At 44.7% G+C, this 9,052-nt stretch overlaps 1 long non-coding RNA gene across 1 annotated transcript; it reads right to left on the bottom strand.

Annotated features, from left to right (window-relative positions):
- Window positions 1-5,901: 5,901 nt before the first annotated feature.
- On the bottom strand, window positions 5,902-7,972 carry LOC143143225 (uncharacterized). Its single transcript, XR_012991065.1, has 3 exons — window positions 7,149-7,972; window positions 6,069-6,706; window positions 5,902-5,974 (listed from the first exon to the last, which is right to left on the bottom strand). It is a non-coding gene; the product is annotated as an uncharacterized LOC143143225 (long non-coding RNA).
- Window positions 7,973-9,052: the final 1,080 nt, after the last annotated feature.

Genomic DNA, 9,052 nt, shown 5'->3' with positions numbered 1-9,052 from the left:
CATCTTCAAGTCAAAACCGAGTTTCTGCCTTGCCATTTTCCTGAACACTTCTAGGCGTCCATTTTGGAGTAACTTCGAGTTATTCATTTTAGAGTAACTTCGAATTGTTCAGTTCGAAATAACTTCGAGTCGTCTATTTTGGAGTAACTTCGAGTCGTCCATTTTGGAGTAACCTCGAGTCGTCCATTTTGAAAGACTGTCAGCACGATTTCCTCGAAAATCTCCGTTCCTGCTATCAGAATCTACCAATCCTCCGTTCCAAGACTTCACCATCTTCCCGAAACCTTTGAATCGTTCATTTTGTAGTCAGAGCCATCTACAGGATTTTTCAACTACCTCGAAAATTTGTAATTCCCCATTCCTGGTGTCAGAACCTACCAATCCTCCGTACCAAGACCTCTCCATCTTGCCGAGAACCGAGAATCGTCCACTTTCGTGATCGAAGTCTATCGAACTTCCAGCACCTCTGACGCGACACTTCACCGATCTCTCCCGGACCTGGGGCAAACAATCGATCGAAGTCGCTAATTTATATTCGCGCCGGACCACGCGTCCAACGGGGAATACAGTTAATCGAGTCTGTCGTTAATTGAACGAACGCAATTCCTCGTTGCGCGGCGACGGTTTGTTCGGTCGGTTTGTTGGTTCGCAGCCGTGTCTACGTAGATGGCTAATTGTGATGTCGGAACGAGAGAGTGAAGAGATCGTTACGTCGTACATCACCCATTTATGGCCGCGTAGCCACCTGGTACTCTGGTTTCGCATGAAGATAGAGCCGTTTCGAACGAAAGCCGACCTCCCGTGAGTATCGAGTATTTTGTAACGAGGCTACAATCCTACTCCTTTGGATCAATTTCTCCCATCGAGTGACCCTTTTTTCTCGCTTCTCCACCGAGCGTGTGTCTCCGCTCAACCACCTTCGTCTCGAGGCGACGATTTCAGTGTCTTCGCTTGCGTCGAGGCGAACATGATCGATGGGATTCCCCTTTGAACGAAGAAAGTTCCACGGCGAGCGTCAACCATGAAACAGAGACGTTAATTAATTGCGTTTCCAACGGTTCCCCAGTACCCACTGGATTAATACGGGAAATTAAGTAGCTCTGTGACCTTCTCGGTGACCTTCTCTTTTTCGTCTGCGTTAATAACGACGACGATGATACAGGGATGATTATCCGATGACACTTCTCGGTTCGTCGATTCGGAGATGCGAGCGCAACCCTAAAACTTCTGTAGGTCAAAGAGCTGGATCCTGGTGGTTAAATCTCGAAAGGTGATGATCGCGACGAGTCCTTTCCAACTTCGACTATTTCTTTCTCAACTTTGTTTCAATATAGAGGATAAAACCAGAATGATCGTTCCGTGGCTCGTGAAATGTCCATACAAAAGAGGTGATAACGTTTCTCGAATTTAAGGATGGATTTGCTCCTCTATCTCGGTCACTATTAGACGAATGAAAGAAGTTCGAAGAGATAAAATCTTCTGTACTTTTAAAAGTCAAATTCAGCTACGTAAGCACCGTTGGGTGAAATCCGTTTGTTGGAATTCTTTTGGAAATGTTGGAGAATTATGTTATTCCACTTCTTCTTCTTCTTCTTCTTCTTCTTCTTCTTCTTCTTCTTCTTCTCCGGTTTCACTTCGATATCGACCGTAAGCGTATAACTGATCTCCTAGTAAACATCGTACGTCACCCAGTGGCGTGTGTCAATGGACATTAAAACTCGCCATAGATTTCAGTTTCGTTGTCGAAGACAGAAAAATGTTCACCGGGGTTTTTTTTTGCAACCGTCCTCCCTGTTTAATTTCGTAATGCAGCCCTCCGTTCCGCGTGCTCGGTGAGCGCTTTCAATTAGTTTCCACACGACGCACGGCTGTCTTCCTTCGAGCTTTTAACATAATTATGCCCGCGCAGCAAGGAACGGTGCCGATTTGCGCGTCGCGATGCGACAAATACGACCCTGTTGTCAAGAAATGTCCGGACTTGGATGCTATAAAACGTGACATACCTAACCTGAGATTTTAGCGGCCACCGTCCCTCGTAATGCTACCCTCGGGACTCGATGCAACTGTCCAAGCTATCCCGTCATCGTTGGAACGCCTGATAGTACTCTTTCTTCGTGTTGGAACAATCTCTTCAAATGTTTCGAATCTCCTCTGAGTTGTGTTTTTATTCCAGGGGAAGTTGAAGAAATTGAAGATTGTGCTGTGTTCAACATTCAGGGGAATTTGAACAAGTTGGAGATTATTCTGACCAACTTTCAGGGGAAGTTGAAGAAGTCGAAGATTATATTGGGTTCAATATTCAGGAGAAGTTTAAGAAGTCGAAGATTATATTGTGTTCAATATTCAGGAGAAGTTGAAGAAGTCGAAGATTGTACTGTGTTCAACATTCAGGGGAATCTGAAGAAGTTGGAGATTATTCTGATCAACATTCAGGGGAATCTGAAGAAGTTGGAGATTATTCTGATCAACTTTCAGGGGGAGTTGAAGAAGTCGGAGATTATTCTGATCAAGTTTCAGGGGGAGTTGAAAAAGTCAGAGATTATTCTGATCAACTTTCAGGGGGAGTTGAAGAAGTCGGAGATTATTCTGATCAACTTTCAGGGGGAGTTGAAAAAGTCAGAGATTATTCTGACCAACTTTCAGGGAAAGTTGAAGAAATCGGAAATTGTTCTAACCGGAGAACTTTCAGGAAAAGTTGAAAAGTCAGAGATTGTTCTGATCAACTTTCAGGGGAAGTTGAAGAAGTCGGAGACTGTTCTAGTCAACTTTCAGGAGAAGTTGAAAAATTCGGTAATTGTTTTATCAACTTTCAGGAAAAGTTGAAGAAATCAGAGATTGTTCTGACCAACTTTCAGGGGAAGTTGAAGAAATCAGAGATTGTTCTGACCAACTTTCAAGGGAAGTTGAAAAAATCGAAGACTGTTTTAGTCAACTTTCAGGAAAAGTTGAAAAATTCGGAAATTGTTTTATCAACTTTCAGGAAAAGTTGAAGAAATCAGAGATTGTTCTAACTTTCAAGGGAAGTTGAAAAAATCGAAGACTGTTCTAGTCAATCTTCAGGAGAAGTTGAAGAAGTCAGAGATTAAACCTCGGAGACAAATTAAAAAACTAGACCGTGGAAAAAGTGTTCCTCTGCCCTGGAACGAAGACAAAGCTGGAAAGAAATTAGACACAGCTGAAGAGTTTATTTCGATCAACACGAAGGACTTTGAGAAAATGTTAAACAAGTTAAAGGATGAGCAAATCGAAAGACCAGAGTGCAAGAGGAGGGTTCGTTTGTCTTGGAGCGAAGCTCGAAGCAGATCCGGCACAGTTGAAGAGATTTCGGAAGAGATTGTCTCGATCTCCACGAAAGAAGGACTTACAGAAGACGTTCCAACAACGACTGAATCGCTACGTTTGCATCGACTACCCGTAGGACTGTTTTCGGAGGGACGCTGCCCGCTAAAAATCTCGGGTTATTCTTTTTACGAAGCTCGTTCGGAAATTTTTTGACACCACCTCGTATTTTGTCCAAGCTTTTTTCCGAATATCCGCCATTCGTTGTCCGCGACATACGGTGTCGTTTCTTCTTTGCTCTAATTGCACTCCGCGTATTTCATTCGTGCGATATCGTTCGGCGACGTCCGTGGCGAGCTCGAGTTCCCTAAAACATCCTCCATTTACTTCTTCAAACAGTAACGTCCACCTCTAATTGCAGTCCACATGTTTCATCCGCGGGCAAATATTTTCCACGGGCGACTCGGCGCAATCAAGCAAGATGGATTTCGTAAAACATTTCTCGTTTCCTCTTTGAAGTAGTAAACCCGCGTCCCGGTTGCCGTCCGCGTCGAGAACCATTCGTAATTATTCGAATAACACCATACGTCTGAAAAAGCGAGGATTTTCATTTTTGCGCGAAAGCTATTTATTCATTTTTATTGTTACGGTCATTCTACCAATATTTGTACCCCGAGCTGGGAATACGCACATTCCTCGCTCAAAAATACCAAAGACCCGAAAATGGAAAATATTAATACTTTCACCGTCAACGTAAGTATTAACAAATTTACGTACGGATCAACGGTCTTTGAACAAACTTTAAATAAATCTTGCCTCGCTCTCATAAATCGATGAGAGCTGGTAAAAAATTCGAGAATGGTAAAAAATTGGAGAATGATAAAAAATTAGAGAATGGTAAAAAATTCATTTTTCCAAAACGGAATCGCTGATTCGAGAAATTCCTCTAACAGTGTTTCAGAGGTCGATTCAACCAAACGTTTTCTATTTCTTCCTCTAATCAATTAATAATTACGTCTCGTATTTTGTGCGCGGAATATTTCGCTTAGAATCCTTGCAATTCGTGAAACGAAATACAACGTTATTTCCCGTGCTCGGAGTGCGAAATGAAAAAATGATAACGGATTCAGGGGATACAATGCCGCACGCGGAATTACACTCGATCCAGCTATTCAGTAAGAGTTAATACGACGAAATAATCGCGCCGCGATTACAGTAATCTTCGATCGTTTGTTCATAAACGCGTTACCTAATACCCGAGCGCTAAATACACCGGCGATTATCGTTGTTATACGTTCTCGTTAATAAATCTAGTTAAGCCTTTTACACCATTCGACTCTAATGCACTCTCGATGTACGGTGAACGGGGTGTGGGTCGTAAAATCCATCGCGGGTTGTTAAAATGGCAACTGTATCGAGATTCAATGGTACTTGGCGAGTTCAGAAACATTAACCAGCATCTCGTCGAGCAACAAACACTGTCGACGGTTCCATTCAACGACACAGAGGTACAGAGCGACACATAAACGCGTGTCGATAATTCGGGGGATGAATAGCCACGCGAAACGAGTAAAATCGCAGTCGGGCTTTTCGAATTGTGAACCATTTTTTAAAAATACTCGAACACTCGTAAAACCTCGATGATAATTTTCACGATCGGTACGAAACATTCGATACAGTAAAATAGAAAATATCGATCGTATCCGAGTCTAAATCGAGTGTATCGTACGTTCTAAATAAACTCGTTTGTATTTTATCGACCCTGACGTATAAAGTGCCGACAGGTGCTATCAAACGTCTCTCAAGACCAACAGAGTGTGAGCCTCGAGACCGCCATCTTGGCATTCGTTTACATAATCGTTTCGTTGACTCAAGATAGGTCAAACTCTCGACCGTGTTTTTCCTTTTTAAAACACGATCGTTTTTTACACCTAAAATTGTTCCACACTTAACGGTACAATTATCCTTACAACTACTTATCACCACGGAATAACGAAACGTCCGGAAACCTTCGATCGTGTCTTTCGTATCGTCTTCTAGCCTCTTCGATCTATACTTAATCACCCATAACTAAAAGGCCGCGTATCCGCGATCTACGTTTACGGATAATTCCTTCGATACGTAATTCGTCGTTTGTGTCGACGTGTGTTCGTGCAACGCCCTGTACAATTATCGTGAACGGTAATCGCAAGAAAAGAAGAAACATCGGTGGCGAAGTGGGCAAAGAGAAGAGAGAAGCGGGGAGCCAGAACACCGGCGTGGTTCTCGCGCGAGCTTACTTATCAAAACGATACAATTACGACGCGGTAGTTCCCGGTTTTGCATAATGCATATCGGCGTACGGAGTAATGTTCAGGCCAAGCATCGCGGTGGCACTAATTTCCGTGAATCGTACAGCGCCAGGAAGCTTTTCTTGCTTCCCGTTCCCGGCCGAAGACCAGCAACCACGGACTAGTCACATCGGGTGATTAGCGATGGGACCGATCGCGGAATCACCGGGAACCCTTCGACTCCTTCGAACAGTTTCTTGAACTTGCTACCCCTGGACTGTCATCGTTGAAACACCTTGAATATGGTGATACTTGAAAACGTCTCTTGGTGGTTTGCCCTCTCGTTTTCGAATGACAAGGTTCGTCTCCACGGTTCGTCTCAACCTCTTCCAACGATGTCCCGTACCTCGAGGTTCTCTGTGTACCTTCGAAGAAACACGTATCTAAATTTCCAGGTATCCGTCTCTCCGTGCATACCTGTCCTTCCAAACCCCCAAATCCTCGTATCCCTTCGGTTACCTTCTGACAACGTTTTCCGTGATACCGAGTAGCCCGAAGCTCTTCGATTCCGATCCTCTCGTTCACGTAACCCCGAATCCTTCGTGCGGTACTCGGTCTATCCCACATCGACGCACCTCGACGCCTCGAGTTCCCCCGAACCATCCAGTTGCGTCCTGAATTCCCTCCATCGGACAGATGCATCCGTTCTGGACGACGTCGGTGCATCGATCAACGGATAAATGATTTACGGTGATTTGGACGGAGCACGACGTACGATCGAGGGATGGGCGAGGCTCCCGCGGAAGGGATCGTGGCGAGAGTATCGGTAAAGGTGCGCGAGGGTATTGGTCCCATCGCTATCGGTGACGATCGGTGAGCGCGCGGCAGGCGGTCAGCTTCTTTCCCGCAGCTTCTTCCAGAGCGACTCACGATCCATGTTTCATGAGGCTCCTCGTGCTCGAGCTAGAGAGGGGCCACGTAGAGGCACTTACAACCCGAGGGAGGTAACCGCTGCTCTGAATCACGGGGCACCTAGGCGACTCTTTGTGATCGATGCACTCGCGACACCGCGGCGCCTACAGCTGTTCCTGTTCTTGTCGTTGTTTCGGATTTTAGGTAGACAGATCGACGTGGATGGTGTCCGATCGCGAGCGAATCTGTAACGTGAATTTTTCGATCGTTTACTTCTCCAACCCCTCACGATTTACTTTCGAAACGAACGTCACCGTTCGAACGATTTCGTTTGAAAATCCCAAATGCGATTCTACAATTACTTGTGGAATTTAATTACTCGAACAATTACTATTCTGGGTGTAGAGCTCGACGGAGAGAATTTACGAGAAGGTTATTTCCATCGAAGGGGATGACGGATAGGATCGATCGCATTGGATCGTATCAGTCCACGTGTACTCTGTATCCGATCGTTTAATCTCGGTCTTGGACGCTACGAAAATATCTTCTTGAGATTACGCAGAGACGTAAGCTTCCTTGCTGATAATTTGGATCCTTTTATTATTCCGTAAACCTCTCGTTCGAACCGAACTACGCCATTATCGTCGTCTCCCGACTCTTTAATTTTTAATTTTCAATAACTCTCACCGGTCGAAATGTTCGAGGGAAGTTTCGCGCGCAAGGTCTCTGCTCGACATTTTGCTCGCTCTTGATAATCGACTCGAGGTAGCCGCGTCCATGGCAAGATCCTCCGTACGGTGTTTGATAAACTACTGTCAACTAACTCGTAGTTTTATTTTCTTCCGTACGTTACAACCTCGGCAAAGCGTATTCAACGGTGCGTCTTCCACGCCCGGGAGACAAATTATTAAAACACCGGGTCCATAAAGGGGAGACCGAGCCCACATGTTTTCCAGGGTGTACCATAATTATATCAATACCCCACCGAATCGTGTTCCATTTTCGCCGAACGATGCGCAACAGTTTAATGCTTTTCCAACGAGTGTTCCACGCCGACAAAGGGTCCGGGGCATCGCACGAACGACCAGCCGATGGAAGGGTTAAACGAAAAATCGGCTCACGAAACGTGCGTGCACGGTCGCGATGAATTAATGGAGACAGGTCCGAGCGTTTCGTCCAACGTTGGACGTCGTGCGGACCGAATTCGTAGAAGAGGATCGTCCCGTGCACGCGTCTACTGCGAAATACAGGTGCGCCGGAGCAATATAATCCCGGGGATTTCACGGAATCGCCGACGAATTCGACGAAGCCGCCTTTGCGGTGGACTCAGGGTGGGCTGGCGTGACTTACGCACGCCACGTGTCCCGCGCGCGTTCACCGATTCGAGCTCGTTTGTCCCGACCGATCGGCCATCGATCTGCTTAAGTAACAGACCGTAGATCTCACGTTATCACCCACTGAGTTCTCGGTAACAGGATCACTCGACCGTGTTGAACGGGACCCGAGGAACTCGCCAAGGGAGGACCTTGAATCCTCCAGGACATTTCGAACCTAAAAATGTACAGTGATTTTTACATACGGGTAATATACGGTTTTAAATAAATATTTTCTTGCCTGCTCGAAATTTCCTTGAACGAGGCAAGGGAGGACGTTGAGTCCTCGTCGCCATTTTGAACCTAAAAATGTACATTTGACAAACGGGTAACGTACGGTTTTAAATAAATATTTTCTTGCCTGCTCGAAATTTCCTTGAATAAGGCAAGGGAGGACGTTGAATCCTCGTCGCCATTTTGAACCTAAAAATGTATTATACATTTTTACAAACGGGTAACATACAATTTTAAATAAATATTTTCTTGCCTGCTCGAAATTTCCTTGAACAAGGAAAGGGAGGACGTTGAGTCCTCGTCGCCATTTTGAACCTAAAAATGTACATTTGACAAACGGGTAACGTACGGTTTTAAATAAATATTTTCTTGCCTGCTCGAAATTTCCTTGAATAAGGCAAGGGAGGACGTTGAATCCTCGTCGCCATTTTGAACCTAAAAATGTACATTTTTACAAACGGGTAACATACAATTTTAAATAAATATTTTCTTGCCTGCTCGAAATTTCCTTGAACAAGGCAAGGGAGGACGTTGAATCCTCGTCGCCATTTTGAACCTAAAAATGTACATTTTTACAAACGGGTAACGTACGGTTTTAAATAAATATTTTCTTGCTTGCTCGAACCTCCCTTGAACCGATTGAATTTTGTGGAACGCGAACGTAAGAATTGAATCTCGGTCGCCATTTTGTACCTGAAAATATGCAAGAATTTTTATACGTGCGCTGCGTAAACTTTCGATTGAATATTGTTAACCGAGGTCGTACCAAGTTTCTGAAAATTACGAAAAGTTGTTTTTCAAATCATCCTCTCGTTTATTACTGTCAATACTGTTCCCAATATCGGACATTGAATCTTTCATGGCTCGTTTCAATGACAGTTTTATAACTCTTCGAAGAAGTTGATACCTCTTCTTTTAGTTTCCTCAATGACGATACCTCCGAGATAGCACCACCGGTACCGCTCGATCCTGCGATTTAAATCA

This window comes from Ptiloglossa arizonensis, chromosome 2 (genome assembly GCF_051014685.1).
Source record: "Ptiloglossa arizonensis isolate GNS036 chromosome 2, iyPtiAriz1_principal, whole genome shotgun sequence".
Classification (NCBI taxonomy): domain Eukaryota; kingdom Metazoa; phylum Arthropoda; class Insecta; order Hymenoptera; family Colletidae; genus Ptiloglossa; species Ptiloglossa arizonensis.
The sequence above is the reverse complement of the archived record's forward strand: the minus strand, read 5'-3'. Positions and strand labels throughout refer to the sequence as shown.